The 24988-nt window shown below is 42.8% G+C and overlaps 2 long non-coding RNA genes across 2 annotated transcripts; both read left to right on the forward strand.

The window, feature by feature from the left end:
- The first annotated feature begins 8354 nt into the window (after positions 1–8354).
- LOC145429568 (uncharacterized) lies at positions 8355–17275 on the forward strand. Its single transcript, XR_013909813.1, has 2 exons — positions 8355–8703; positions 17020–17275. It is a non-coding gene; the product is annotated as an uncharacterized LOC145429568 (long non-coding RNA).
- Positions 17276–18370: 1095 nt separating this feature from the next.
- Positions 18371–23487, forward strand: LOC145429567 (uncharacterized). Its single transcript, XR_013909812.1, has 6 exons — positions 18371–18450; positions 18759–18951; positions 19070–19277; positions 22679–22740; positions 23050–23189; positions 23283–23487. It is a non-coding gene; the product is annotated as an uncharacterized LOC145429567 (long non-coding RNA).
- The last annotated feature ends 1501 nt before the right edge of the window (positions 23488–24988 follow it).

Genomic DNA, 24988 nt, shown 5'->3' on the forward strand with positions numbered 1-24988 from the left:
AATACCATGGTGGGCCGGTCACTAGTCAAAATGCCTGGGCTGATTTTTTGTCCCAGTCCAGCCCAGTATATAGTCAGCAGAGCAGAGAATAGACAATAGACAACACAATGGGTATTATGAGAGGAAGTGTATGAATAACCATTGATGTGTCAGATTTGCCTTCCTCGGCTGTAGTTTGCATTGAGTACAAATGGCCATGCTTGCATTGATAAGCAGCAAATTTTTTACTGTGGGACTGATGCTGATATTTCCAAGAGCAGTAAAACAGCAATAAAACATCATGAAGATGAAAATGCTCCTGTGTCCTCGTATCAGCCAAAAAGGTGAATTTGACTTGAAATGGCATTAAGGAGTTCTGTCTAAGTAGCAGTTGCTTCAGTGCTTACTTATCTTTCACCACTATCAGGAACTGTGGGCACAGCAACATTAACTGCCAAAGAAAAGAAGTCTGTCTCTCACTTCTCCTCCACCTCGTGCTGTTACTGGTTGAGCTTTGGTCTTTTGAAGAAACATTTTTCCAATTCAGCTCCCAATTTTAACCAGTTAAGCAACATCTCAAAATTAAAAACACTTCTGGAGGTGAAGAAGGCACATCTGGCTGCCCAATATATATCAACACAGCAGAACCTGTATGACAGTGAATGACCTGGACATAGTGCTTTTGATAAGTCATTACTGATTATTCACGTGAAATAAAATTCATATCAATCAACAAGGAACCTTTGAATTTGAACTAGCACCACTGAATGAACAATGGTCTGGGAGGTCAGTTCCTTGGTAATTAATATACAGATTCTCATGACCATTGATGAACAACTACTGATCAAAGGCCATTGATCAATGGGATCAGTGGTGCTAGTTTCAGTCATTTTGCAAATGTACTGTTTATAAGACTGGGGAAACCTGCAGTCAGCTGAGACTGAAGAAGTCACTTGGATGAGTGACGAAATGTTTCTCTCACTGAAAACGCTACGTCCAGATGATGCATGCTCAGTCATCCAGGTAAGTAAATCCCAAAAGGTTGATTCTTTTAAAGTCATGTAATAATTACAATAATTAACTTGTGGGTGGGGCAAAACACGCCCACACTACTGTTGCTGTGCTCTTAGCTGCTTCCATGCTACGTTAGCCCTCCTGTGGCATGTTGAAGTAAAACCAGAAGTGAATAATAGATCAGCTCATTGTCACCAATATCTGACCAAGGTTTTTTTGTAAATATGGGACTGATATCTAATCAAACTATTGGATTAGTGGGTCCCTAATACTAATAGCCTATGCAAAATAAACAAATAAAAATCTCTTCCAAGGTTGTTAGTGAGTTCAATTTTGTTTAAACAATTATTGCACACTTTCTGTAAATCCAATAAACTTCATTTCACTTCTCAAATATCACTGTGTGTGTCTCCCATGTGTTATGTTTAACTGACATTTTTTATTGTAACAACCAACGATTTATACAGGAAAATAGAATAGAATAGAATAGAATAGAATTCAACTTTATTGTCATTGCACATGCACAGGTACAGGGCAACGAAATGCAGTTTGCATCCATCCAGAAGTGCTTTAGTGATATAGATATATTACAATATACATTAGCAATAGTATAGATATGTGAGTATATTACAGAAATGGGTCTATTATGGTATGTTATAATGTACACGGTATGAAGTATGTTGTGAATATTCTATAACTATAGGTATGTACAGGCTGTAGTGAGTACAAGCTATGTACAGGCTATGAACTGTCATGATCCTGGGTCTGTTGACCCAGCGTTTTGAGTTTTAGTTTATGTAAGCCCGTCAGGTTTCCTAAGTTCATTTGTTATCATGCCTAGGTGTTTCTAGTTCTTATTATTTCCCCTTCGTGTTTCCAACTATGTTAAATCTCCCCTGCTCTTCATGCGTTTCATGTCTGTGTCTTACATTGTCAGTTCGGGTTGTCATGTCTATGTCTCTTTATGTTTCCTGTTTTATTGTGAAGAGGTCTGGTGTTTCTGTGTTCATCGTGTTCAGTTTTACTCTCCCACGGTGACGTCATTATGTTCGTGTGTGCCAGCTGTTTCCCCATGTGTTCCCACTTCCCTCATCATCCTGTGTGTATTTAGTCCGTGTGCTTTCAGTCATTTGTTGTCAGGTCGTCTGCTCATCCATGTCTCATCCCCAGGTACCCATGTCAGTTCACTATGGTTAAGGTTTTTCATGTTTTGTTATTAGTTCACCCAGTTTAGGTTATTGTTTAGTTTTCACCGATGCCCGATTATTTTTACCCTCATTGCTAGCCTCAATAAATGGCTTGTTTTGTTTATCCACACTACGTTTTGGTCTGCGTTTGAGTCCTCCTCTGCAACACATACGGTCTGCCCCAGCCAGACCGTGACATGAACAGGATATAAATATGAAAAACTATACAGAATATGAAATAAATAACTTTACAGAATCTGGGATATACAGCTATACAGAAATGGGAACTATGCAAGTTATAAACAGTTGTAGGATTAAAGATTATCGAATGTACAGAATGATTATTACAGAGCTATACAGTAGTGCAGTTAAGATAAGTGAGGGTGTAGATAGTTTCTACAGAGGCTATATAAAGTGCTAGTGGTTGTGAGTGGTGGTTCAGTCCATGTTATTATTGTGTGTTTGAGGGTACGGTTGTCCATTGTGGGTGTGTGTATGTTCAGTCCATGTGTTAACGTGGGTCAGATGTCAGGAGGCAGAGTTCAGGAGTCTGACAGCTGTGGGGAAGAAGCTGTTCCGGTACCTGGTGGTCTTAGTCCGGAGGCTCTTGTAGCGCCTCCCAGAGGGCAGGAGGGTGAAGAGTCCATGTGATGGGTGACTGGGGTCTTTGATGATTTTCCCAGCCCTTTTCAGACACCGCTTCCTGTAGATGTCTTTTATGGCAGGAAGTGGTGCTCCGGCGATGCGCTGGGCAGTTTTCACGACCCTCTGCAACGCCTTCCGGTCCGAGGCAGAGCAGTTCCCGTACCAGACTGTTATACAGTTGGTCAGGATGCTCTCGATGGTGCAACGATAGAAGTTCACCAGGATGTCTGAGGACAGGTGTTTCTTCCTCAGAGTCCTCAAGAAGAAGAGGTGCTGGTGAGCCTTCTTGACCAGCTTGGAGCAGTTGGTCGTCCAGGTGAGATCCTCGGAGATGTGGACTCCCAGGAACTTGAAGCTGCTCACACGCTCCACAGCCGTCCCCTTAATGTGGATGGGTGGATGTGGGTCAGCATTCCTCCTGTAGTTGACGATGAGCTCCTTGGTCTTCTCGGTGTTAAGCAGCAGGTTGTTTCTGTCGCACCACTCAGCCAGACGATCCACCTCCTCCCTGTAGGCGGCCTCATCGTTGTCAGTGATGAGGCCAATCACCGTGGTGTCATCTGCAAACTTAATGATGGTGTTGGAACCATCAGCAGGTCTGCAGTCGTGGGTGAAGAGGGAGTAGAGGAAAGGGCTCATCACACAGCCTTGTATAATGACTATTAACAATGTTGCCCAAACTTTTGCATCCCACTGTACGTTATACTAACAGTGGACTATTGCAGGCTGTTCTTTTCTTACTTCTTTACTGATTCATCTCACATCTACTCTCTCTACTCTGCATCATCGCACTTTATATTTTTCTTTTCTTTTCCCCGTGTCCTTCTCTATTCCTTTTTCATCTTCCTTTTTCTGATTCCATCTTTTAATATTCTCAGCCACAGCCTCTCAGAACAATCAGTCAATATGATCTGTCATCAAAAATAAAAGGCTCAAAGTTAATATTACAACCACTTCTCAAATAAGTATTTTGAAATCATGGTCAGTGATCATAAAATATACTCCACAGCGTTTGCCATGACACTGAAAATTGAGCACAGATACTTCCTGTTTCGAGTGATCATCTGTTAGTTGCTCATGTGCACGAGTCATGTAGCACCAAGAGACTGATTAAATGTTAGAACAGGAGACTGTGCAGCACCCACTGGACCATAGTACATGTAGAGCACTTGTACATGTAGAGAACGGTAAACACGACTGTTGAGTGAATTTATGGTGACATACTGTCACGGTCTGCGGAGGCAGACCGTGCGGAAATGTGTGTGGAGGACCCAGGAGCGAACACAAGCGAGGATGCAGGAGTGGAGTTAAACAAAAGCGAGCCTTTATTCTGGCTGATGAAAGGAACAAAACAGAGTGAGGGCAGCATAAGAGTAATAGTTCAAACAGAAACCTAAACTGGACATAAACTAAGGAAAAGCTATGGCTGGAGATACGGAACACAGGGGGTGGTAACACAGACGACGCGACACAGACTACATGAAACACAGAGACTAAATACACAAGAGGGATGATCAGGGGAAGTGGCCACACATGGGAACACAGCTGACACAGATAAACATAACATGACATGGCAGGAGTAAACAACACTGACGGGAGACTGTTAAAGTAAAACAGGAAGTACACAGGTGCAAACAGGAGGAGAGAGAGAGAGCGCGGGCATAGTGGGCTGGGGAAACATGGAATGAAACAAGGAGGGACGAGGGCTCACAGATACACAGAGGGGCACACAGGGGGTAAAAGCCATGAAGGGAAAACACTCAGGGAACAACACAACAGGGCAACTCAGGAAACATGGCCTAAATAGGGAACAAAATACAAACATACAAGAAAACTAAGAATACTGGGCCAACATGACATCAGGACCATGACATCACCCCCCCCCATAAGGGCTGGCTCCAGACAGCCCAAACACAGGAAAACAAAAACCAAACAGAAACGACCCAGGGCGGCGGGGGCCCAGGACGGAGGGCCCGGAACAGAAAACAAAAACGAGCAACAGAAAACACAGGAGCACAAGACCATAGTTCAAATAAAGTTCAGGGGGCCGACCCAGAGCCCACCGGCACAAAAGTTCACGGGTCACACGGTCGGGGGGGCGACCGGGCGGGTGGCACAGGTGACAGAGCTGGTCCGGAGGCCGGCCGCGCGGAAGGCAACGGCGGAGGAGACGACGGAGCAGTTCAGGAGGCCGGCCGCGCGGAAGGCAGCGGCGGCGGCGGAGGAGACGACGGAGCAGTTCAGGGGGCCGGCCGCGCGGAAGGCAGCGGCGGCTCTCCAGTCTCAGGCGTGCTGGCCATGGCCTGGTGGGCACAGGACCAGTCGAGGCAGGACCAGACGAGGCAGGACCAGACGAGGCAGGACCAGACGAGGACGAAGACTCGGAGGCTGGGCCAGACGAGGACGAAGACTCGGAGGCTGGGCCAGACGAGGACGAAGACTCGGAGGCTGGGCCAGACGAGGACTCGGAGGCTGGGCCAGACGAAGACTCGGAGGCTGGGCCAGACGAAGACTCGGAGGCTGGGCCAGACGAAGACTCGGAGGCTGGAGCTGCAGCAGACGAAGACTCGGAGGCTGGAGCTGCAGCAGACGAAGACTCGGAGGCTGGAGCTGCAGCAGACGAAGACTCGGAGGCTGGAGCTGCAGCAGACGAAGACTCGGAGGCTGCAGCAGACGAAGGCTCTGAGGCTGCAGCAGACGAAGGCTCTGAGGCTGCAGCAGACGAAGGCTCTGAGGCTGCAGCAGACGAAGGACAGGCTGGAGCTGCAGCAGACGAAGCACAGGCTGGAGCTGCAGCAGTGGAAGGCTCTGAGGCTGCAGCAGACGAAGGCTCTGAGGCTGCAGCAGACGAAGGCTCTGAGGCTGCAGCAGGCGAAGGCTCTGAGGCTGCAGCAGACGAAGGCTCTGAGGCTGCAGCAGACGAAGGCTCTGAGGCTGCAGCAGACGAAGCACAGGCTGGAGCTGCAGCAGACGAAGCACAGGCTGGAGCTGCAGCAGACGAAGGCTCTGAGGCTGCAGCAGACGAAGGCTCTGAGGCTGCAGCAGACGAAGGCTCTGAGGCTGCAGCAGACGAAGGCTCTGAGGCTGCAGCAGACGAAGCACAGGCTGGAGCTGCAGCAGACGGTGGCTGGATGGGCTCCTCGGGCCCTCCAGCGGAGACAGGTGTCAATGGAAAATTGTATTTAGTAGTCAGTATAATCTTTTAGTGATATAAGTTTGCTTATGGTAGGATGCTGTTTGTAGTTATTTGGTAGTGACAGGATGTGTGATTTTTAGCAGGCTTGGTTCACCCCCACATCCTGGGAGCGTGGGAGAGGTCGTACCTTGTTTTATTGTTTTAACGTAGCTATGTCTGTTTTAGTCTAAGTGCTTTAACTGCTGGACTTCCTCACCGTGCCATCTAGGGTGGGGGAGACTACCCTCTTTATGACCAAGGATGTACCCTTTGTTCTTTCATGTATATGACCCTTTGATCACATCACACACACACACACACACACACACACACACACACACACACACACACACACACACACACACACACACACACACCACTGAAGTATAAATAAAGACCAGGGCAAAGCTCAGGGCGAGTCTCAGTCTGGAGGCTGCCCTTGCTAGCAATAACTCTGTGTGTTTCTCTTCTCTGAGTCTTTACTGAAGAAGTGTTTTAGAATATTTTCCCTAACATTGATTTGGTCCTTCGTAGCCGGATCAGAAAATATCAGAATTGTTATCTGTGACTCTGTTCCAAGATCCAGCACTGATTCCTGACGCCGTGGGGAGCCAGCACCGAAGCCTGTGCACAGCCCTCTTGGATGAGGAGAGAGCCCCAGGACGTTAAATTCGGGTCTGGGCCGGTGTTATAATCTGGTCCACGGCGGTGGGATTCAGTCCAATGATCTGAATCACCAGTGGGACGTCAGGGGTGAGAAACACTATTTTGGTATATAAGACGGCCGCAAAGGTTTAAAGAAACGTGATAAATTAGGTTGGGTTCGCCGAAAGGAGCTGAATTAGACTTAGGTTTTAGAGGTAGCCGAAATTACTTCGTGACAAATTCAAATGAAAACACGTTGAGACAGAGGAATTAAAATAGGTTGGGTTCGCCGGAAGGAGCCGAATTTGACTAGTTTTAGAGGTAGCTGAAATTATCTCGTGACAAATTAGCGCGCAAATGTCTATGTGTGTGTATGTGTCTGGAAGTAAGTTGATTTTACAGCACAATACGCTGCTGAACTACTTCCATTTTTGTTTTCTTTGCTGAGGCTCACGTGCTGGTGACAAAGGAGAACGGTTGAGTTTCAACTCATAAAACTGATACCGCTTCACCGTTAGGGTGAAGTCGAAGGCCGTATCAGTAAACCACTTTGAAGTCAAGCGTGCCAGCGATGGCCCAGCAAAATCTTTGAAAATGGGGGCTAAACAAGTGAAATTAACACCTGATGAGAAATGTCTAGAAAAACAGCAAGCCGGAGCACGATTAATCCAAAAGAAAGAGAGAGGAATGCATCGTGGAAGAGCAAGAGGTAGAAGAAACAAAGTAGACAGTAACTCAGAATAGGATAGCAGCTCAGGTGAAGAGAGCAGTTCAGACTAGGAAGAACATAATAATCCCTCACCCAGCGAAAATTAGAGATCACAGTAGTTTGAAGTAGTTTAAAAAGGGTTGGAAACAGACCCGACTGAATAGATATAAATGCAAGAGGAGTAAAGTAAAATAAACAAAAAGCTAAATTACAACTTAATTTTGATGCATTCAAACTAATAATAAAAAAGATAACAACCTATAAACTGGTATTAATAATGAAAGCAGATAATTCACACAAACAGAACTATAACTGTGATAACTGGAGTGTGCAGCGTTTCCATGAGCAGTTTTCCTGCATCTTGACTTGTGTGTAGAGTGTTCATAACATCAGCATCATGTTTTTGTTTATTTGTTTTGTTGGGTTGAAAAATAGTTAAACTGGTGATCATATTTACGGATCACCATGGCACATATCATCAGCCATGTGATTTATTTTTGCAGATGACAAAGTGAGTGTGAATGTGTCTGACGTCACAGTGTTTTTGTGTGCTGTGTAAAAGTAATTGCCTTTGATTGTCTGAGTGGTGATTCTGCAGGTCACCAGCTATTGTAAAGAAGAAAAAAAAAAAGAGTGAAAAAGAGACAAAATTTACATTGTAGATGAAAAATAATTATAGGAAAAAAGGTTTTGTGTTGATCAGCCAAGAACAACTACAATCTTATTTTCTGCTTTTAAGAAAGGACTGTTCACAAAAGCAGAGAGAGAGAGATGTGTGTTGATTAAGCAGTGATGATAATAATGAAAATGTCTTAGTTTGTCACTTTCAGGTGAAAAACAGACCTGAATCAATTTTCCACATGCAGCAGTCGGAAGAAAGTTATAGTTTAACATCATTGGAAACATGCAGGCCAAGTTTCTGGCTAACTTATTTACAGCACCGTGTGTCTCTCAACCTCACAAGCAAGTACTCACTCCTCCCTGAAGAATGCAGCTCCAAAGAGCAATAAAATGGTAGATAAAGAGACAGCAGCAAGTCCTGAACAAAGAGTCCCAGCAAAGCAGCAGCAATGTGGACAAACAGCATCAGAGAAGAAGAGCAAACCCATCATCCTGACTGATTGGATGAATGGCACTGTGTTTACAACAAGCTGAAACTTCACTGTGCATGTGAAGAAAACGTTTGAGGAGAACTGAACAGTTGGAGTTTGACATTTGCCACCTGTGGAGTAAAATGGCAAGAAGAGACAGTGGAACACAGGACAAAGCTGAAGGAGAACTGCCGGCTGTTGGACTGTTGAAGTGGGAGAGGACAAAAGAGTGAGAGGACAACAGAGTGAGAAGACTAGGTGAGAACACAGAGGAATGCTGTTATTTAATGTGGGAAATCAAAATTTGGGTTAGCAAACCTGGGGAAAAGAAAACTGACTGCTTAAGTTGGAAAATTGAGAAGGAGTCTGGATATATGCAAATATAAAAAACATATACATCATATACAAAATCACACAGACAAGAAGAACATGCATTAACCCTACTAACACTTCCAAACACAAGAGAGCTCATGAAGATTAGACAACATTTTAAGCATGTCAGTCTGTTTATCATCTTGTCCAAGTCACCTCGTGTGATGCAAAAACCAGTGGACTTATAGCACATTAGTTAAGAAATTATTAAATAACAGTAGAGAAATGTGTAGGAAAGGCAGTTTTAAGAACATGCTCTGCTGGAGATGCAGCTCCACAGACATGCATTAAACCTGCCTAATAACACAAACACATGCAATGAAAATTAGCTTGTTATCTTTCATCAGTGTTAAAATAGTGTCAATTTAGTAGACACTTGTTATCAAATACTGAATTTATCCTAAAGAAAAGAAATTGACGCTCTAGGTTGCAGGACAACAATTTAACTGTTGTGGGAAAAAAGGATCCTGGTTTGATAAATCAGTGATCAGACAATAAATTTAGTGTTAAAATGGTAAATTGGGAGAAGCTTCCTGCTTGATTGATGCAGCAAGTAATTTACTGTATGAGGGAAATTGTCTTTTGTGATACTATTTTGAACATGCTTTCCTGTTGTCCTGTCAACTTAGTGGGTTAATAGCTGATATGCAAATTAGTTGATCGGTTTTAGATTAATGAAAGGTGATTGAATTCTAGCACGAGTGAATGAGATGTGTTGGAGTTGTTGTGTGTTGAGTGGAGACTCTAAAACACTGAGTTTCCTGTTTTGATGTGCGAGTGAATCCTGTATTTAGATACACAACTCTGAATACGTCAGAACAAACGTCTTTTGTGAAGTGCATGACAGCATGTCACATGTTTTATGATGAAGGAAAAAAGGAAAAATTGAATAAAATAGATCTGTGGTTTAGATGAGTGAAGAGCACAGACCTGGTGATTAAACTCATAGCTAATAAGACATTAGGGTTATGTTGTGTTTTGTGCAGCTGATGATTGATTTGGAGTGAATCTAGCTGATGATTTTTATTTTTATTTTTTTCTGTTGTGAAGTCGAGCCTGCCGATTAGTATGATGGTATGATGAACCATGCTAATGGTATGATTTACCTGAGATGAGGAGTTTGTGTCATGACTTAACAAGGCCTTTTTATTTTGATACTTTTACAGTGCATTGAAAGTTTGGTTTGATAATCTCTGTTATTTTTCATTTTTATCTTTTGAACAAGCACTGATTTTGTTTGTCTATTTTTTTCTTTAAGCAGATCTGCACGTCGGGAATTAAAAGTGCTACACGTTGTCGAGAAAATTGTGTCAAGTGAGTTTTCTCCACATTAAAATGGGCTTTGGAGAAGGCTGCTTATTATAAGTGTCCCAGCCTAAAAAAAGGATTCAGCGATGTAATCCTAGCTAAAGTTCTTCTTTCTCTTTTGAAATGACGTCATTTTGCTGGGAGTGGAAACTAAATGCGACGATAGGTTCCACTATCAGCAAAGAAAGAAAAAATGAATGTATGAATGTATGAGTAAAGGAGAAATAAAACTGACTGGTAAAAACTGACAGGACTTGACCACGACTCAAGGTTAACCTCCACCTAGACAGGACAAAAGGGTGGATGAATTTATGTGGGGTTTTTTTTTTGTTACAGGAGCAGAAAGATGACAGCAACATTCGAGGTTGCATAATGGTTTAACCTTTGAAATGCCATTTTCTGTGTCTGTGCATCTACCAGGGGTGTTATTCACTACCTTGTGTTGCTTATAGAGGTAACGGTGACAAAGTATGCATATGCCTGCGCAGCGCTAACATTTGCATTTTCTCTTCTGCAGCATTGCAGTTTTTCATGTGTTTGATCATGTGATTTATAAGAGGATTAGTTAATGTTTTTTTACTACAGGATTTCTGGGTTTATATGTGAATGACATTCTTTCTACAGCTAGGGATGGCTAACTTTATGGTGTTTTTATGGCACCTCTGGAATGTGGATGGCTGACGCCTGCCCACCAGGATAATCAATGTGTGTTGCCAATGTTTGTTTTTGGAGACTGCATGTAAAAGATTCAGCTGAAGCGGACAAGTGACATGAGACAAACAAATAAGAGATGCAGTGTTATGGAATAGTTAATATGGGCTCATTTGCTGGCCACTCTTGAGCCCATAAATAATATATGAGTGGAGTGACTTTGCTTACGAGAAGTCACTGATTACATTACTGTTGACTGAGTACATGGGATGATCCATGTCTGAGGCAAATTATGGTATTAATTGTAGTTTACTGATTTGAGAAAACCTGCACATGACACTTGTCTTGCTAGTGCTGAATGCTTATTACTTTTATGATATAATTGTTTATAGGTGTGAAGTTTGATTTCACTTCCAGATTTTGCTTTCCAGGCCATGATGGTGTGTATGCAGGCTCCTGGCAGAGCCAGGTGTTATGCAAAACACACTAACATTTTATTGCAGGATTATAGGTCCAGGGTGGTGCTGCTCCAGAGGAGGAGATGCCCTGATGTTACCTGGGATATGATCTAGCTAATCTTTTTCTTTAAGACAGGAATCTGATTTTGATGAGTTGACTCATGGGAGTGTCCATGTGTCAAGAGAAGGGATCCAGGATTAATATGAAACAATAAATTAACATAAAATTTCAGAATTAACATAAAATTTTGTTTTATATAATTTTTGTGGCGATTTGTGTGATTAACCGTTTATTTACAGGTATTAAACCTATGCAAGTGATGCATCCATGTTCAGATGAGGCTTTGATGGCCTATAAGTGAAGTTCACTGAACTAAAGAATGTGGTTTGATGATTGTTGACATGCTCTAGAAGTTTTTCCTCCTAGCAAGGAAATACAGGTGCAGCAGTAATCTCCTGAGAAATCTTCAGAGGCCCAGTGAGAAGCGAGAACCATTCCAGGCATAACTGACAGCCCAGGCAGTGGTTGAGGTCAAAGGTCGAGCTGGTTGGGGCCCATCATGAGATCAGACTTTGGAGCCACAGCAAGGACCATGAAACTGCGTTGGAATGAGAGCTGTGCCAAAAGGGCTTTCCAGAGGCCAACAGAGGAGATTGTGGACAGAAGATGGGCACCTGAAGGATGAGGGGAGCGTGCCAAGCTCCATCGACAGCGCAGAAGGAATCTAAGGATGATATCATGATTCTGTGAGAGCACAGGAACCAGAAGCTATGGTGGTGATGACAGCAGTTTCCTATGAACATCACCTAATGCTGTGTCACTATACTGTGCATACGCTGGCACATTGAAGACTGCTGGGATCATAACGCCAGTAAGATAACTGGACCCAGCACCCTTTCTACAAAGAGGTTTTTCTGCAGAGGATGGACAGTAGAAGAGTCATAAGTATTCCTACCGCAGGATGAAGGCCTGAAGTGAGGTGATGGGGGTTGATAGAGGCCAATTCAATTGCTTCTGACCATTTCAACTGCCTGCAAAATACCGGAAATAACCACTCCATGTATTACCAGCAAGAGAAAGGTAACAGACCCCTTGGAGACACCACAAATTGTGTCCAAACTGCAAGCCACGGAGAGGGCGCACCTGTGAACATGAGTGGGCCCTCTAACGGCACGTACTGGGTGCAAGGAATGGCCTGGTTATGTGGACAACGGGCATATTTCATACTGCCCCCAGACTGGACAGGAACATGTGCTCCTATATTCCTGTCAGACCACACCTTCAGGATGACTGCAGTGAACACCACTTCTACAGTACGCCGGAAAAGAAGATTAGCGATTCCTGAACTTCAACCACATGACCCGATATGGGGAGGCGATGTGCCCGAGGAATTCAAGTTATGGACTACTGGACAGAAAGTACTCCATTCATTGTTCCCCTGGGTGGGAGCTGGAAAAAACATGCTGAGAATTGAAACTCTGGATTACCGGTTTGGACTTTTCCTGAACGCTTCATGTAAGATCAACGAACAGCAGAACCAGGAAATTGATGCATTACGGATTACAGCGATGCAACATCAAGTAGCTCTGGACATGATATTAGCAGAAAAAGGGGGGTTTTGCGTCCTTCTTAATACCACATGCTGCACTTACATACCAGACGACGTGCATTCATCAAACATGACTGACGCCCTGAATGTTTTGAGACAGATCCAGCAGGCTCAAAATCAGGACTATGTAAGTGATACAAGTGACTGGTTCTCTTGGCTATACACTGGCTCCTGGTTACAGGTGTTAAAAAGACTACTCATCGGAGTTGGGATATTTTTATTTTTATTTTGTGTTTTTGTAACGTGTATATTGCCATGCCTAAGACTCATGATTAACCGCATAATATTTTCTACTGTTGCTGCATATGCAGCTGTGACAAATGATGATGATAACTTTGGCCTGTTGGAACATGAAGACTTTGTGTGATTAATGACGATGTGACAGAAAATGTACGACAAGATGTTACAAACTGATATCTCACTTTAAAAGTTTTTTCTGACAACAGGCGGGAATGTCAATGGAAAATTGTATTTAGTAGTCAGTATAATCTTTTAGTGATATAAGTTTGCTTATGGTAGGATGCTGTTTGTAGTTATTTGGTAGTGACAGGATGTGTGATTTTTAGCAGGCTTGGTTCACCCCCACATCCTGGGAGCGTGGGAGAGGTCGTACCTTGTTTTATTGTTTTAACGTAGCTATGTCTGTTTTAGTCTAAGTGCTTTAACTGCTGGACTTCCTCACCGTGCCATCTAGGGTGGGGGAGACTACCCTCTTTATGACCAAGGATGTACCCTTTGTTCTTTCATGTATATGACCCTTTGATCACATCACACACACACACACACACACACACACACACACACACACACACACACACACACACACACACACACACCACTGAAGTATAAATAAAGACCAGGGCAAAGCTCAGGGCGAGTCTCAGTCTGGAGGCTGCCCTTGCTAGCAAGAACTCTGTGTGTTTCTCTTCTCTGAGTCTTTACTGAAGAAGTGTTTTAGAATATTTTCCCTAACACAGGAGGCTGAACGGGGCCCTCGGACCCTCCAGCGGAGACAGGAGGCTGAACGGGCCCCTCGGACCCTCCAGCGGAGACAGGAGGCTGAACGGGCCCCTCGGACCCTCCAGCGGAGACAGGAGGCTGAACGGGCCCCTCGGACCCTCCAGCGGAGACAGGAGGCTGAACGGGCCCCTCGGACCCTCTAGCGGAGACAGGAGGCTGAACGGGCCCCTCGGACCCTCCAGCGGAGACAGGAGGCTGAACGGGCTCCTCGGGCCCCCCAGCTGACGAGGTAGATGGCGGCGTGGGAGCCGCGGAGTCCTGGATGAGCTCGTCCGAGCTCCCAGCAGGAGCCGATGCAGAGCCAGAGAGATTTGGGACCCCTGGCTGAATGTTAAGCTGACCAGCGGACCGTACTGCCATCGGGGACTGGGCCACTGGAGACGCGGGGAGCTGAGCTACTGGGGCCTGCGCTACAGGCGGCACTGGAGCTACTGGGGCCTGCGCTACAGGCGGCACTGGAGCTACTGGGGCCTGCGCTACAGGCGGCACTGGAGCTACTGGGGTCTGCGCTACAGGCGGCACTGGAGCTACTGGGGCCTGCGCTACAGGCGGCACTGGAGCTACTGGGGCCTGCGCTACAGGCGGCACTGGAGCTACTGGGGCCTGAACTGAAACAGGTGGCTCTGGAAACTGAGCTGAAAGTGGCTGCGGGGTAGGTGACACTGGTGTACTGGGGTGAAGGCAGCGAGGATGCAGTCTCTCTCCTAAGGGAGGATCAAATGATTTAGCGATAAATCTTGACGGGAAAAGATGCCGATGCTGAGAATACCAGGCAGCGGGGGCTTCCAGGAGGGTAGCTGACTGAACTGAGGGTGGCTGCGAGGGAGCTAACTGAACTGAGGGTGGCTGCGAGGGAGCTAACTGAACTGAGGGTGGCTGCGAGGCGGGACGTAGCGGTGCGCGATGGCGGCGAGAATGCCGCTTTTTCCTTGAAGTGGTGGTGGGCGAATCGTGGATCTCTGTGGCGACCGGCTCCTCGTCTTCCGACCACATCCGCGCCAGATAATAAGCGGGAGAAAAGTAGTCCGACCGAGGCGGCGAGGGCGGGCGGCCGGTCCGAGGCGGGACGGCTAGCGGGAGCTCCTCCTCAGAGATAAGCCAGGGCTTCCAGCGTAGCTTGTCCTCCCGATACGCCCGCAACACCTGCTGCCGCTCCTCCTCACCGAAGTCCACAGCCTCGGGCATCTCCGTGCAGTCAGGCGGTGGCGAAGATGCGGAAGCCGATGAAGCGGGAGCCAACGGTGTGTCGGTGGTGAGCCTCACCGTTCCGACTCTGACTGCCACTGGCTCATGAGGCAGTGGGGTAACATCGCAACAGCATGGCTCTGGCGAAGGCACACGCACACCGGGCCGCTGCGGCTGCGGATGGAGTTGGAGAGTGGTGACGAGAAAGTCAACGATCAGTGGGTGTAGTGCCTCCCATAACCAGGGAAATACAGACGCGCATACTCCCACTTGCCGGGCTAACTCCTCCCGTTCCTCCACTCCGGAACACTGCAGCCATTTAGTACATAGTGACTCCACCGTCTGGATGATCTTCCTCTCGTGTGTCGCTGGGTCCGGCATGGTCGCGTCGTACTGTCACGGCCTGCGGAGGCAGACCGTGCGGAAATGTGTGTGGAGGACCCAGGAGCGAACACAAGCGAGGATGCAGGAGTGGAGTTAAACAAAAGCGAGCCTTTATTCTGGCTGATGAAAGGAACAAAACAGAGTGAGGGCAGCATAAGAGTAATAGTTCAAACAGAAACCTAAACTGGACATAAACTAAGGAAAAGCTATGGCTGGAGATACGGAACACAGGGGGTGGTAACACAGACGACGCGACACAGACTACATGAAACACAGAGACTAAATACACAAGAGGGATGATCAGGGGAAGTGGCCACACATGGGAACACAGCTGACACAGATAAACATAACATGACATGGCAGGAGTAAACAACACTGACGGGAGACTGTCAAAGTAAAACAGGAAGTACACAGAGGTGCAAACAGGAGGAGAGAGAGAGAGCGCGGGCATAGTGGGCTGGGGAAACATGGAATGAAACAAGGAGGGACGAGGGCTCACAGATACACAGAGGGGCACACAGGGGGTAAAAGCCATGAAGGGAAAACACTCAGGGAACAACACAACAGGGCAACTCAGGAAACATGGCCTAAATAGGGAACAAAATACAAACATACAAGAAAACTAAGAATACTGGGCCAACATGGCCCAGGACCATGATACATACATGGCACAGTCTGACAAAAATACTATTAGCAACTATTTCATTCTTCCTCCAAAGTGTGCAGCACTCATACTGTGCAAAACAAAATGCCAAAATGGAACAGAACAAAATAAAAACGTTGAAAAACAACAACTCTATGAATAAAGTCTTCTGTGTTAACAGACAGTGAAAGAATCAGAGAGAAAGAAGTGTCATGAGAAACAAAACAGATGGTTTTATCAGGTGGGGTTGGGAAAACTGCATAATTCTCTCTTCACTTCCTCATCTCACCTGTTTTGTCTCTCTGTCCTCAACTATATGTACACTATTACACTGTGGTAATATTTAATCAAGTTTAGGGAGGAAGGTGACAGACTCGCTCTGCTTGCCTCTGTTTGATTAGCTGACAGCAAAAGAGGCTATTTGCTAAATGCAGAAAGTTTGGAAGTAAAGCAAACAAAGCAGCAGCAGAGCCAACAGAGCCAACCTAGAACCTAGTGGTTCTAGTTTCACTTGTAAAGAAACATTGTGCACACACACACACAAGGACCATGTTAACGTTTCACACTCTCAGGAACCAAAGCTGTAGGACATAACTCTAGTCTGATATGTTATATACTGCAGGTGAAACTGCACAACACAACAGCTGTGTCAGGCTCTTTCTTGTTCACCTTCAGTTGACTCAGCTCATATTTCACTGCTGTGGTTTAAACTCCTGTTTGCTTTGAAAAGACAATGACAAGAAAACACAATTATGGATTGGATTATTGTAATTATGATGTTCAAAAAACACATTTTAAAGAAAATACATGATTGTATTTTATACAATAATACATAAACGTTGTGCCTGCACAGAGTGGATAGTCAAACAAATTGAATCATCATACATACATTATTGTATATTTATTACTTCATATTTTTATTCTTATCGCTTTTTTATTATAGCACTAGGAATTAACAATAAGGGAAGGATTCTGGATCAGCGCCATGATGCAAACTTGTGGCCACAGTTTGAGTATGTGAGCGAGAGGAGCAGCGGAGGAGAGGAATTGGACTTTTCTGTGAGAGAGTGGAGCATGTTGGACCCTTTCCCTGTTTCCTTCGGACCCTGGAGCCCCGGACCGCCTTTTCACTGGCACTCTGTACATGTATTCACCTGGTGTTTTCTCACTAAATAAACGCACTGTCTTCTTTCACAAGGAATTCCTGTTGTGCGCCTGAGTCCGTCTAAAGAACGTGTCAGAAAGTGTTACAGACTAGTTGAGAAAAACTGCTGCATATGTTTTTAGTCCGGGTAAGAAAAAAATAAAACTAAAAATTTAATCTTCTGTTGCACCATCTGAGCCCATAGCAGAACCTTTGAAACATCATCATATGTGACAACAGTCAAGACAAAGGCCACTTTAATTTACATAGCAAAATATCACAAATTTGACCCAAAAGGCTTTGTCACCTGGACACATCACAAACTGATCTGAAACAGCACAGAGTGAATATCAGAAAAATATGATGAAAAATCAAAGAAACAAACTGATTATTATTAAAATTGTGCTGTTATTAAAAAGCTAAGAATATGATCCGGGAGGATGTCAAACAACTTTTTATCCAAAAATTGATTTATATTTGATTATGAGTATTATTATTTATCCATGCGAACATGAATGACTAAGCTGCGCTGAAAGAATAAGAAATACCAACAAAAACTTAGAAAGTTGCAGCTGCCCACTGAAAGAGGCACAGAGAAAGGTTTTAAGGCTTTTACCATAACTGATATGTGTTGCTTCTTGAAAATGTTGCTTCTCATAAGCAAGTATCGAACTGAACAGGAAATTCTAAGGCCCCGAGTTTTGTGCTCAGTGAGCCAGACGTAGTTGTTCAGCAGTATCACTTATTAAAATACAGGAAAGTGTGATACAAAATACAAACAAAAAAGAAAATAAAAACATTGTTAAATGAAGTCAGTCAATATCTTGCTAATTGAAGAACAGATGTTTTATAGTTTTTCCTTTATGCTACTCTTAGAAAAAGATATACACACACCCTAAAAAGTTGTGTGTGTATAAATTAACTTCAACTTTGAAATTATTCTGTTAAAAAACAACTTATTTTAACAAATGCAGTATCATTTCCTGGAGTATATGGATGACAAAGACTACAAATAATGAGGACACTTTTTTGTTAAGATGAAGAGATGTTCAACATTTGCATGAAAACTGTCCCAACGAACCAATGGGGTTTGTTGATAACATTAGGCTGTTTGATTGGTGGATCCATCACTAACTAAAAAATGAGGCTTAAAAGGTCCCAGCACAGCATTCACTGCAAGCTGAATGACAGCAATGGCTCATCTGAAGCTTCTTCTTCTTCTGTGTGTTGGTGAGTGAAATATTGCACTTATTTCTCAGGTTGCGACAAATTCTGTGTTACTAAAGGATTATTTAGGTTTTCACTAAACCACCAGATACTGTTTTTGTTCTTCTTTGTCTCTGCTTTGATATCAGTTATTATACATTTGTCAGAATGTTACAGTATCAGGAACACTGTCTCTACAGTATGATTGTACTTTTTCTTCTTTTCATCAACTCTTTGCAGACACATTTCTGCAACTATATTAACTAGAAAGAATATGTTGTTCTTCAGATGGAAGAAACAACCAGTTGTGAGTAAATTATTTTCTTTTTCAGGCATCACAGTCAGCACAGGAGTAGATTTGCACAAAAGGATCTATGGAGGCCAAAAGTGTCCAGACACTGAGCGTCAGTATCACGTGAAACTAAAGGCAACCAATGCAACACATGAAAGTCTCTGTGGTGGCTCACTGATCCATGAACGGTGGATTCTGACTGCAGCCCACTGCTGGAAAAATGAACCTGGATGGTGAGAAAACAACAGTTTCACTTATAAATGTTTTTAATAGAATTTAAAAGTTAGGACAGTATTTCAAATGCTCATGTTCTGTAATTGGAGTCGCTTACACTCATTTCCCCTTGTGCAGGGATATGTATGCAACTTTAGGAGTTCATCCATCATGGATAAAGTTATTATTTCAACGATCTTCAGATAAAAAAAAAAAAGGTGGAAATCACACGTGGATCATTTTTTGTGGGCATAAATACGATTGATGACATCATGCTACTGGAAATTCCTTCACAACCAGGCAGGAAAACCGTTGCCTTACCAGACTGTGCAAATCCTCCCAAAATGTAAGTTGTGCGCTTACCTAATAAGTCTGAATCCTTTCTGACTTTTCCACTTTTTTATTTTTATTTATTTGTATTATGATATTTCTTTATTCACAATGTTGAATATAAATGAAACTTGTATGGTTTGGATACTTACTAAAACAATATATGAAAGTGGCCACTTTCATGAGTAAACCATATCAGCCTTATATGATTCACTATATGAAATAGGCCAAATCTGCCAGTCTTTTATAAGTTTTCACTATTTCTTTTCCATATGGGACAGCTCAATCAACACAATATCACAGTAAAAACTTACATTACACTAAAGAAGGAGTTTAAACATAAACAACAGCAATGACAAACTCCCTCAGCAAGCATAATGTTTTTGTGGGATTGCACCACTATTCAATAACAAGTACAATCCTTCCAACTTTTCTTTATGTCAGGGCTCTGTGGCAGGCCTGAGGTGCCTCAGGCAGGGATGAGGACGCAAAATACAGGACTCATAGAGAATGAGTGGCAAATTAAAGAACCTCAGCTTTATTGCTGGCATGAAACAAAACATAAACCAAACTGAGAATGGTATGACAAGAACACATAGGCAATTCTGAGGATACAACACAACAGCGAGCAAAGGAAAACACAGGGCTTATATACACAGAGGCGTAATCAGGGAATGGGAAACAGGAGGGAGACGCAGCTGGGAGAAATTAGGGGTAACGAGTAGGGATGGGTATTGATAAGATTTTCACGATTCCGATTCCATTTTCGATTCTGTTTAACGATTCGATTCTTTATCGATTCTCTTATCGATTCTTTTTAAAAAAGGAGAACACTAAAGTCAATTAGCTTAGAACTTTGTTTTATATCTTCTCTTTGAACAAGATAGAAATTTAGGAGTAACATGGCCTTACAAACCTAACAGTGAGATCTTAAGAGATCCAGCCTACGGCTCTTCAGTGGTGTGTCACAGGGTCCCCAGGAAAAAAAATTGTAAATGTAAAATAATAAAACAAATATTCTTCTGTAGCAATAACAAAGTATAACATAAATTATTCTGTAGCAATTACACAAGAATATCCAGTAATGTCTCTGCCTACAATTAAACACATTCACTTACCGAAAATCGGGGGCATCTACTGTGGCAAATGGGTGCAAGCCTTTGACCACAAACTTAGTCACTGCTCGGTGACATTCGTCTATCCTGGCCTGAAAGGAGACGCTACCGGTAGACTTCAGCGAGAACTGCCAGCATCTGAGCCAGACTCTGTCTGTCTCTCTCATCATGGTCACCTAAATGCACAGTAATGGCAGGTTTTGTAATAAGGCCGATCGCGCTAACATAATATGTGCTGTTAGTTGATTATTTACCTGCCGCATTAACGGGAGAGGACGTGCAAGCGTTACCGCTGCTGCTGGGTTGAGATTCACGAGTCCGGAGCGGAATTAAAGAAGCGACATTCATTTAACGTTATCGTGTGTTTTGTGAGCAAATGCTTTTGCATATTCGTAGTGTTTCCTCCCTTAAATGAAATGTCTACTTTGCAAGTTGCCCCGTTGTCATCCGTTCTCGTAAAGTATAACCAAACTTTTGAGCGTTTGAGCCGCCATGTTTCCTGCCAGGTAAATGACGCTCCGCAACGTGGTGACGTCATTCAGGGCGACTGGAATCGATAAGGGAATCGTTTGCAAAAATGGCAAACAATTCCAAGGAATTGAAACAGTGGGAACCGGTTCTCAACAAGAACCGGTTTTCGATACCCACCCCTAGTAACGAGACAGGGGGAAGCAAAACTGAATACACTGACATAAGACATGGACCTCCAAAGTAAAACAGGTAACAATCCACAAAGGCGCAGATTTGACACTGAACTAAACCTACACAAAGTACGAGGGCACAAGACATAAAACCTAAGAACAAAACCCTAAACCAGAATAAACTGAAACATGGAATTAAAACAAGACAATCAGAAGACATAAAAACCATAATACATAAAAATATAACAAACTGAAAATGCTGGGTCAAAATGACCCAGAACCGTGACACGTTATACTGTACACATTAACATCATTAACAACATTAAAAATAGTATTTCTATGTCTTTTAGACAGTGAATTTCATTCAGCAAGTGGAATATGAAACATGAATGAATATAAAAGAGGACCATTTAAGAAAAATAATATAATATAGTAATAATAAACATACTAATACCAGTTTAAAATAAATGATTATCATTTTCATTCATTCCCTCTAAAGAATAACTCTGTACTGTGTAGTCTGTTTGTAACAGGCAGCAGGTTTTTGTCCTTCCCAGGTTTGTATGTCTGGAGTTTAACCTCTGGCTCTGTTTCCCTTCTTATTTTGGTAGTCTCAGTGTGTGTTGTGTTCAGTTTTGCTCCCCCTGTTGTTTGCCTGATTGAGTTCACGTGTGTTACCTCATGTGTCCCATCTGCCTGATTACTTTGTGTGCATTTAAGTCCTTTGTTTTGTACTTTTGTTTGTCTGGATCTCTTTCTGGCTGTGTCCTGTTTGTCTGTTGCAATAGCCGAGCTAGCATTGCCAAGTACTCTATATTTAAAGCTGCTTTTGAGTTTAGTCCTGGATATTGGATCTGCCTGTCACACAGTGCATTATGAGAGTAACGGGTAAATAAGTCATTACTGAAAGAAATGTGATTCCTGTTAAGGCTGCTTGACTAAAGTGAAAATCATACAACATATTGAACTTCTAATCTGTCTTCATAGAGGTGTCCTTTAACAAATGTGAATTTAAAAAACAGTGAATAAGCTTTGAGATTGTATATAAGATCATCTTGTAGGGAAGTCATGGAATCCATTACCCACAACTAATAAGCAGGGTAATAAGAAAATATAATTTGATATAATATTATAAATGAAACCATGAAAGCCACTTACAGTGTTTGTTGCTCTAACTGATAACACGAGGCTCAGTGAAGCAAAAAATGTATCCAACCATGGAACGGTTTTCAGAACGGGATTTAGAAAGGTTCAAACAAGTTAATGCAGCAGGAGAAGATGGTTATCATGCAGATCAGGGCAGTAGTCCATCAACAGGATGACATCATACTTGTGAAGTTTCAAACCCATGACTGACATTATACCTGCATCTCCACCTGACTGACATCAACGATAATATCACTGAGCCTGGATCAAGAGTTAAGATTCCTTGTTTTGATTTTAGGAGTTACATCCATGACACGCAGTGAATGACAATGAAACACGTGTGGCAGACAGTGATGTGTGATATCTGAACCCTCAGTTACTCAGAGTTAGTAGCTGTAGCTGGACTGGAAATCCCCAGCATGCAGTGTACATCATTATGATTTATTATTTTATTCTGTGTTCACAAGACACGGGTGGATGTGGAATTAATTTGTGACAATTTTTTCTGTTTCTAGAAATGACGTCGTTCAGGTGGCAGGCTTTGGGAATTACCAGGTAGATAAGAACAACAATGAAAGTAAGAATAATTTTCTTGATTAGGTCAGTTTATTTTAAAATCTGATTTTGCTTTGTGTGTTATTATAGTTATATTTAATTTTGTATGAAAAAAAAGTTGTTGTTTTTTTGTCTCTTTTTTTTTTTACAGTGTATATATTATATGCCAGGTTCCCACCTTTTTAGATGCAGTTTTTTTTTAAGAAAACATTTTGCTTGAAAAATATTTGAATTGTTTGTAGAAATAAAGGAAAATATCATTTTCCTTAAGATTTTAGCTTTTGAAAGGTTATGAATGACTTTTGTTCTTTTCTTTTTTTTTTTTCTCTAGTCACTGGCCAACCACCTCATCTAAAGTGTGCAGACATGCATGTTGTTGACTGTGGACCTACCAGAAACTCTCAATGTGATGCACATGTGCCGTATAACAACAGGCTGTGTCTGAAAGAACCTAATGTAGATACACGTGAGGTAAGTTGACTGCTAACATTACTGTATATCATCTGTGTATGTTTTAGATCTTTTGGAAGAAACTTAAACACAAATTATATTTTTCTCTCTCAGGGTGATTCTGGTGGTGGAGTGATTTACAACAACATGATTTATGGGGTAATCAGTAGCGGTTATAAACGTGCCTGTACTGGACCAGCTGTTACTGTGAATGTCTGTCCTTACATGAACTGGATAAACCAGAAAATTTATCCATGAAGTAATGGAAAATAACTGAAGGAAAATAACATTCAGAATAAACAATCATCTCTACATGAAACTTGTGTGCTGTGTGTTGTGTCCAAAAAACTCACTGAAAAGCCTTCAGCTAATCCAAAATGCTGCAGCAAGAGTCCTGACAGGGACTAGAAAGAGAGAGCATATTTCTCCTGTTTTGGCTTCCCTTCATTGGCTTCCTGTTAAATCCAGAATTGAATTCAAAATCCTGCTCCTCACATACAAGGTCTTAAATAATCAGGCCCCATCTTATCTCAATGACCTTGTAGTACCATATCACCCTATTAGAGCACTTCGCTCTCGCTCTGCAGGCCTACTTGTTGTTCCTAGAGTATTTAAAAGTAGAATGGGAGGGAGAGCCTTCAGTTTTCAGCCCCCTCTTCTGTGGAACCAGCTTCCAGTTTGGATTCGGGAGACAGACACTATCTCTACTTTTAAGATTAGGCTTAAAACTTTCCTTTTTGCTAAAGCATATAGTTAGGGCTGGACCAGGTGACCCTGAATCCTCCCTTAGTTATGCTGCAATAGACATAGGCTGCCGGGGGATTCCCATGATGCATTGAGTTTTTCCTTTTTTTTGAGTTTTTCCTTTTCCAACTTTTGCATTGGTGATGGAGCTGCACCAAGAAATTCTTGGCCCATTGGCCGCATCACTGAAACCATGGCCGATGCACACGGAGTAGTTCGCCGTGTTAGAGTTAAGACACGAACAAATGAGCTGGAGAGGCCAATCAACAAAATATGTCTCCTGGTGGAGGCCATCTAGAGGAAACAATGAATGTTTGCCTCCAACTGAGCCAAGTTCTGGAACCTCTGGCTCTACATTTACACTGACACTCACTTTGCTCTACACTCCATTATACAACATACACCTTTTTTGAATACACACAAAGCAAACACATGAACAACAGAGACTTGAAATCATAGAACATTGACCTTTCCTTTTGTTTGGTTTTTAAGAAGACTTATACGGATGGACTACTGAAGAAAATTATTGGTATTGCATTTTGTGATGGCCACTTAGACAGATATAATTCATGTTACACAGGAATTAGGGGCCAGAATGTTGTGGCCATTTTTGTTGAATGTTTATAAAATGCAATTTGTATTCATTTTTTGTTTTTTCTTTAAAGGTGTAAGAATATACTGACCTGGTTTTGTTATGTAAATTTGTAATTAATTTTATTGGAGAAGCTTTTGGAAAGTGATTGGTTTATTAGCTTATGGACCCTCCCATTAATCAAGAGATTAAGAGCACCCTGGATGGGTGTGGTAAAGAGGTTTTTTGTTTGCCAAATGTCAGATAGGAAGACGGGAGGGTTAGAAAATGATTTTTTGACCACTTTTGAAGTTGTTAAAGCAAATTAAGTTAACTTTCGTTTAATTTTAAGTTTTAAGAAGTTATTTTGCTGATTTCTGTTTATAATGTTCCACGAAATAAATGGCATATGATTTTTAAACAATGGAGTCAGAAGTGCGTTCTAAAACAAACCTCCCATTGCCACCCACGGCCTTTTCTTGGACTTTTTTGGTGTTTGGAACGT

This window comes from Astatotilapia calliptera, chromosome 6 (assembly GCF_964374335.1).
Source record: "Astatotilapia calliptera chromosome 6, fAstCal68.1, whole genome shotgun sequence".
Lineage (NCBI taxonomy): Eukaryota > Metazoa > Chordata > Actinopteri > Cichliformes > Cichlidae > Astatotilapia > Astatotilapia calliptera.